The sequence below is a fragment of the Triticum aestivum genome, chromosome 1A (genome assembly GCF_018294505.1).
Source record: "Triticum aestivum cultivar Chinese Spring chromosome 1A, IWGSC CS RefSeq v2.1, whole genome shotgun sequence".
In the NCBI taxonomy this organism is placed as follows: domain Eukaryota; kingdom Viridiplantae; phylum Streptophyta; class Magnoliopsida; order Poales; family Poaceae; genus Triticum; species Triticum aestivum.
The window spans coordinates 513077521-513085501 of NC_057794.1; positions in this window are offsets into that span (position 1 = coordinate 513077521).

Sequence of the window (7981 nt, forward strand, 5' to 3'; positions counted from 1 at the left end):
TGTATTTTCACTTTTTTTAGTTTGTAAAAATTGAGAAATTGTAAGCCATGATGCCATAATGTGAATCTGTGCAAATTCATAACAAGATATGACTTCATGTGAACTACATAAAATAAAGATAAAATATATCATATGGTAAGAATGGACTCCCTCTGGTGAATGATGTTATAATATTGATAGCAGGCATCAAAAAGGAAAAAAAGAAGAAGAAAAGAAACAGAGGTTGAAAGTATCAACTGTTATCTGAAACTGAAGGTGTATCTTATTTGGCCAACGCTCCCCATCACAACAATACACAGGTGCTTTCCAATGGTCTACACATTTAGTCTCGTTCTAACAAAATAAACAATACAATTGTCTATCCCTAAATAAATAAAAACATGCGATAATCTAGGGTCTAATTGTAGTGCATTTTTTTCTGCACGACAGAAAAAGAAAACATACTACGATTGTCATGGCCCGGCTGATTGCCGCGCAGGTTGTAGTCGTGGTTGGTAGGAGGATGAGGGCGAGGCCCTCGCTTGCCTATGGTTGGAGAAGGGGGTGAGGAGGGGCGCCGTGGCGCAGGAGCAAGGGAGGAGAGGTTGTAGGATATTATTTGCTTGCGTTTATTGATCCAAGGGCTGGCTATATATAGCCTAATTACAAGACCAGACTAAGACTCCTATTACAATTGGGTGTTGGCAGGGTAACCTTTTTTGGGACTAAACCTTTCCAATTAATACCCAAACTCCTAATATAAAAAGACTATAATTAAACTAGGACATATCTTTAGACAGGTGCAGGGCCGGCCCGCGCAGGTCCCTTGCGCCTATAGGGCTGGCCCCACATGACATCTCCCCCTCCATTCTGAAATAGCTCGTCCTCGAGCTGGAAGCTTGGATAACGTTCACGGAAGGTTGTAACATCCTCCCATGAAGCAGCAGACGCCGGCTGGCCCTCCCAGTGAATGAGCACCTGCTGGATACCGCGGGCAATACGAGCACGCAATGCTTGGACATGGGTTGGATGTACTCGACCCTGAAACAGAGGTGGAAGCATCGGCGGAACTTTCGGCGGTGGACCATGGTACTTCTTCAAGACCCCGACATGGAAAACATTGTGAATGCGGGCGCGTGGGGGCAGCTCCAAACGGTAAGCAACTGTATCGATTTTTGCAAGGACTTTGAAAGGCCCATAATATTTGGGAGCTAATTCCCCTTTTGGCGCCTACTCCAAGGAATGCCGCCGGCCGGTGCTGAAGACGGAGCCAAACCCACTCTCCAACATCAAAAGAAAGGGCCCGATGCTTATCATCATAGTAATGCTTGTACTGTTGTGCTGCCTGAAGGAGACACTCACGGATATCGTGTAAGAACTGATCACGGTCGACGATCTGCCATTCCACCGCTTGATTGCGAATCTCGCCCGGCGTATAGTCCCAGAATGAGGGAGGGTCCCGTCCATAAACCACCCTGAAAGGCGTACCCTTCAACGCTGAGTGGTACGAAGTGTTATAGCAGTACTCCACCCAAGGCAACCATTGGAGCCACTGCCGTGGGCGATCCCCAGTTATGCAACGAAGCTACATGGTGATGACGCGATTGACGGCCTCAGATTGCCCATCAGACTGCGGATGGAAGGCCGAACTCATGTGCAAGCGTTTCCCCGTGGCGGCAAACAGAGCCTTCCAAAAGCCCGAAGTGAAAACCACATCCCTGTCCGAGGATGTGGGAAACCCATGAAGTCGGACAATGTTGGAGAAGAAGGCTTTAGCAACAGACTCCGCAGTGTACGAATGCGCCAAGGGGATGAAATGCGCATACTTGGAGAAACGGTCCACAACGGTCAGTATCACACTTTTGCCGCCCACCTTCGGAAGTGCCTCAGTGAAATCCATGGAGATGTCTTCCCAGACACGAGAGGGCACTATCAAGGGCTGCAATAAGCCGGCTAGATGAAGCTGCTCCGTCTTGTTGCGTTGACAAACCTGACAAGCACGAATATACTGCTGAAGTGCGGCCCTTGCTTGCGGCAGATGGAAATCCCGACAAAGACGATGAAGTGACTTCTGGATACCTTCATGGCCCGCATCATGGGCTGCAGCCAGGACCTCCCCGAGCAGCGACGATGCCGGTGGCACATAAGCCCGCTGTTGGAAGGTAACAACACCATCAACGAGAGCCCAAGGCTGTCCTAACTCACCAGATTCTAGTTGTTCCCGGAAAGTGACAAGCGCCGGGTCCGTGTGTGTAGCCTGACGGAGAGCTTCAAACAGATCAAAAGAAGGCCTGGATATGGCGAGTGCCTGGCCGACAGGAGCATCACGACGAGAAAGAGCATCGGTGACGATGTTTTGGCGACCCGGTTTATATTCCACCGTGAAGTCAAACCCCAATAGTTTGCCCACCCAATGATGTTTGTGGAATGGTAGTGAGGCATTGGTCCAGCAAAAACTTCAGGCTGTAGTGGTCAGTTTTGACAACGAACGCACGTCCCCAAAGATAGGGCCGCCAGTGGCGCACGGCGTGCACCAGACCAATGAGCTCCCGTTCATAAGCGGCGAGAGAAGCATGACGCGGAGCGATGGTTTTGCTGAAATAGGCAATGGGGCCGCCACCTTGATGCATGACTGCCCCGAAACCAGATCCAGATGCATCACACTCCACAGATGAATGAAACAACAAAATCCGGCAGCTGAAGCACAGGGGTTGTGGTAAGAGCTTTCTTGAGGGCTTCAAAGGCAATAGTCGCTGCAGGCGTCCAAAGAAATCTGTCTTTCTTGATGAGTGTCGTGAGGGGAGCTGCAATGGTGCCAAAATACCGGATGAACTTGCGCTAGTGCACTACCAGTCCTAAGAAACCACGCACAACGCGGACGGTGCGCGGAACCGACCAGTCTACCACGACAAGAAACTTGTCGATGTCCATGGCAACTCCTGTAGCGGAGATGACGTGTCCCAGATAAGCCATGGTTTCCTCCCCAAAGGAACACTTGGAGCGCTTGAGAAACTGTTGATGTGTGCGCATAGCCTCCAAAACGAGCTTGACATGACGTAGGTGATCCGACCAGGACGAGTTGTAGATCAAGATATCATCGAAGAACACAAGCACAAACCGACGAAGGTAGGGACGGAGGACGTCGTTCATGAGTGCTTGGAACATCGCTGGGGCATTTGTCAAACCAAAGGCCATCACTACAAACTCAAAGAAGCCCTCATGTGTGCGGAATGCCGTCTTATGGATATCCTCAGGGGCCATCCAAACCTGGTGGTAACCCGACCGGAGATCCAGTTTGGTGAAAAAGCGGGCGCCCTTGAGTTCATCCAGAAGTTCATCGACAACGGGAATTGGAAACTTGTCCTTGATGGTGACAAGGTTGAGACCACGGTAGTCGATACAGAAACGCCAAGTCCTGTCGGCCTTTCTGACGAGTAGAACAGGGATGAAAATGTAGAAGAACTAGGACAGGTCAGACCGCGATCCAGTATCTCTGAACATTGGCGCTCCAGTTCATCTTTTTGAATAGTTGGGTAGCGGTAGGGACGGACAGCAACCGGCAGTGTCCCGGGAATAAGATGAATATGATGGTCATGTGGGCGCTGCGGCGGTAGGCCATGTGGGTTGGCGAAAACATCGGTGAAAGTGGCCACCAGGCTATCTAGAAGTTCCTTGCCTTCGCACACATGTAGGTGGGCAGGATGTCCGAGGGATCCGAGGCCCGACCACTCCACACGGTGATCCGAGTGCCAAAACGACATCCACTGTGTAATGAAATCCCAGAGAATTGGCCCAAGAGTTTGTAGGAATCGTGTACAGAGGACGATGTCGAAACCGCCCAATTGAATGGCATGCAGATCCACAACGAAACGCTCCTTGTCAATGGTGATCGCAGCCTGCTGAAGGAGTCCCCGACAGGTCACGTTATCGCCATTAGCGACCGTGACTCCCAAACGATGATTGGAGGATAAAGGCAACCCGACGATGGTGGCCAGCTCTTCGTGGATGAAGTTATGAGTGCTGCCTGAATCAAGCAAGGCGACCAAGTCACGGTCCCCGATGCAAAGAGTGACCTGCATTGTGTCGCTGGTGGGAATTCCGGTAACATCCAAGAGTGAGATTTGTGCTTCCTGGAAATCCTCAAACTGCTCCTCTTCGGCGTCGGCGGATTGAATGTAGAACAGTCGTTTGTAGCGATGGCCCCGCGCAAACTTCTTGTCACAATTGAAGCAGAGACCCTTAGCGCGCCGTTCATCCATCTCGGCGGGCGTGAGTCTTTTAAAGACGAGCGCGGGTGTGGGGTTGGAGGAGTCCGGCAAGGCCGGAGTAGGTGCAGCCATGGGGCGGAGTTGACGGCTGGGCCGGCCCGGAGTGGTCGCGGTGTTGGTGACAGTGTTGAAGTGCTCAATGGAGATTGCTAAGTCCATAGCTGCATCCAAAGTCACCGGTTTCAGCATCTCAACATGAGTTTTCATAGGCTCGCCCAAGTTGTTGGTGAAGATATCCCGCTCATCGTCGTCAGCAATGAGGCGCACCCGAGAGAGATTCTCTAGAAAGTGCTTGGAGTATTCTGCCACGGTGCCGGAGCGGCGAGTGGAGATCAGCTCGCCAAAGGGGTTGGCGTGGGTCGGCGGTCTGAAGTGGTTGGCGATCAGTTTTTGAAACTCGGTCCAGGACGGCAGCTGGCCCATCTTAGTCTCAAGGTGGCCATACCATAATGCAGCGACATCAGTGAGGTGGTATGAGGCTAGCCAAGCCTTATCCGACTCCGGCGTTCGCTGCCTGAGGAATAAAAGATTGCAAAGTGTCAGCCACGGCCGTGGATCGCTGGCCCGGTCAAAGAGGGGAAAATCAATCTTGTAGAGGCGTGGAGCCCTATCCCCTGGATCGGCCGGGCCCCCGGTGTGGGATGGCGCATCCGGGGGCCGCAGGAGCCCGGTACCACCCAATTGAGGCGTGCCCTTGCCTTCCAGCCGAAGGAGGGCCAGGTTCTGCGCGTGCTGCTGCTGTGACGTGTCCGCCAGCTGGTCCTAGAGGGTTTTGAGTGTCGCGGCGACGAACTGGAGGGTGGCGCGGTCCTCGGCGCGCTCTGTCCGAGCAGTGTGGTTCTCCTCCGAGAGGCTGTTCAAAGTGGCGACCACGGACTCATGATCCTTGTGCTGTTTGGTCGCGAGGTCTGCTAGGGTGTTTGCAGTAGGGGCGCCGACGGCGGAGACATGGTTGTTGGGATCGACGAGAAAGCTGATACCAAGTTGTCAGGGCCCGGCTGATTGCCGCGCAGGTTGTAGTCGTGGTTGGTAGGAGGACGAGGGCAAGGCCCTCGCTTGCCTATGGTTGGAGAAGGGGTGGGGAGGGGCGCCATGGCGCAGGAGCAAGGGAGGAGAGGTTGTAGGATATTCTCTGCTTGCGTTTATTGATCCAAGGGCTGGCTATATATAACTTAATTACAAGACCAAACTAAGACTCCTATTACAATTGGGTGTTGGCAGGGTAACCTTCTTCGGGACTAAACTTTTTGCAACTAATACCCAGACTCCTAATCTAAAAAGACTATAATTAAACTAGGACATATCTTTAAGCAGGTACAGGGCCGGCCTGCGCAGGTCCCTTGCGTGTATAGGGCTGGCCCCACATGACAACGATAGTGTACACCTAATGGTTATGAGTGATTTCTTCGGTCGAGTATCCTACATGCTGCAAAATCCTGCAACGACTCGGCCAAGCAGCACTTGGCCATCCTTGCTAATATCACCTTTCAGTTTCCTTCGTCACTGCCCTTGTGTTCAGTTTGTCTGTAGAATGCCAGACATGCCTCAGGCATCCATCCTTTCATAGAAAAAAAATGTACGCCTCACACCCATAAGAATTTCTACTCTCTCCGTTTTAAATTATTCGTCGTGGTTTTAGTTCAGATCTACAGATATTTCTCGGACGTGGGGATTGTCAGCACATTGCGAGAAGGAAAAGAGCCACTGCTCTGCTGCTTGCCACCTGCCGTTCAAGTCGAGACCAAGGTGCTCAATGACAGTAACTAGATGATAGCTGGAGTTACCCTTCAAACAACAAACTGAACAGAAGTTCCATCAGATGAAAAAAAAGAACATGGGGCATCTGAAGTGGCTGATTATGTACTAATTGAACTCCTAAGTGTAGAAAATTGTAGGATGACTGAATATTGTGTTGTTTCTGTTGTATTGATCCGACCTTCATATGGGGTATATATAGAATACATTGTGAGGAAGAAAGACTTAGAGTAGAGGGCAAGTCGTACATGTTAAACCTATTCTATCTCTAACTCCTACCTCTATCTTAAACACAATTATATTCTAACATTCCTCCTCAGTCGTAGCGGGAGTGAAGCGGACGATTGTGACTGAATTTGTAGTCTTGCGCTTTCGTCGTCTTCTCCACTGCGCCATCATCAACTACGTCTCTGATGGGTCGACACCTAGGGCGGTAATTGCGTCCCTTCTGGTGTCTTCCCTCTCTCTCTCATATTCCCTCCCGCAGTCACAGCGGGAGTCGCGTGGACGCTAGTGATGACGCAGACGCTGTTGACTGGAGTTGTCGCTAATGAGTTGCTGTAGACATAGCCATTAATGTCGATGTTGAGGTAGCCAATCATGATGATGTAGCCGTGGTCGAGGTAGTCGTGGTCGATGGTGTAGTCGTCGTGGATGACGAAGCCGCATAAAGCCGGAGGCGCAAAAAAATGCGCTATAACGGAGCTGCTGACATGGACGATGCACCTTGAGGATGTCAGAGGGTGCCGTTGGCAATGAGTCCACCGGTTTTGCCAAGACCAAAGGAAACCCATCGAGCATACATCGGTTTTGCCATAACCGTGTAGCAGTGTAGGGTCGTCACTGTAGTGACACAGTGTCGATCCAGTCGTAACGTCGTGGATGACGCTGTCGATGCCATCACCGTGACGCGGTCATTGCCGTCGTCGAGGTCGCGTCTTGCAGAAGAGTCTGTCAGAGGATGTTAGGTGTCCATCTTGTGGACGAGGCGGCAGCGGTGTGTCGACGATGATGTTGGTGAAGACCATGTTGATGAAGACCTTGACGATGAAGTGTCGGCGTTGACACTGCAGCGGCGTGTTGATGATGATTCGTCGCTTGGAGGCGTCCTTTGTGGCGACGAGGTGTCGATGCCGTATCGTGTCGAAGAAGTATGTTGGCTCGTAGCCTGGCGTAGTCTTACAACGAGATGTTCGGCTCGGTAGAGGGGGTCGCAGATATGGCGATGCAGCTGGATCTCTAGCGAATGGCCAGGCCATGCACTCGTATGCATCTGTAACTGAAGGCCAAGCCATCGATGTATGGATGTGACGGGAGGGAGTCAGAGTATGTTGCCGCGTGTTCTTCAAGCTTCTGTGCCTGCATGGACTCATGAGGCTGCAGATGCGTCGCGTTGGAGCTGAAGATGCGACACCGTGACGTGCGAGGCCGTGAGCGCCGCCACCGCGTTGTTTGTGATGGAGCTCCTGGAAGCGCTGCTGGCTCCGGCGGCGAGCGTCTCGTCCGAGATCTACATGCGCACGGGCGATGGAAGTCGATGTAGGTAGCTGCAGCCTACAGGTGCAGCGCTCGATGTGGCGGCGCGGAACCGGTGGAGATCGCTCGATGCGATTGCTCGGTGAAATCGCTGGCCTTGTTTGGCCGGTTCGGCTCGTACGTGAGCGACTCGAAGTCTGCGCTGGTGCGCGACGTACGACGACGACGGCTGATTGGCGGTTGGCGCTACAGCGTGGAGTCCCGTGGCGAGGCCGCAGCTTTGACGATGGAGGCCATCGTGTTTGTTGGAAGGGAGAGGGAGGATTGGTGGAATAGTTTGTTCATTGTATTGCTTGAGCCTCGTGGGCATATATATAGGAGTACATGATCATCTTGGAGTACAAGGCAAGATAGAATAATATCCTACGCTATCCTAGCTTTCCTATACAATCATGTTTACTCAACATCCCCCCGCAGTCACAACGGTAGCGACGCAGACGGTG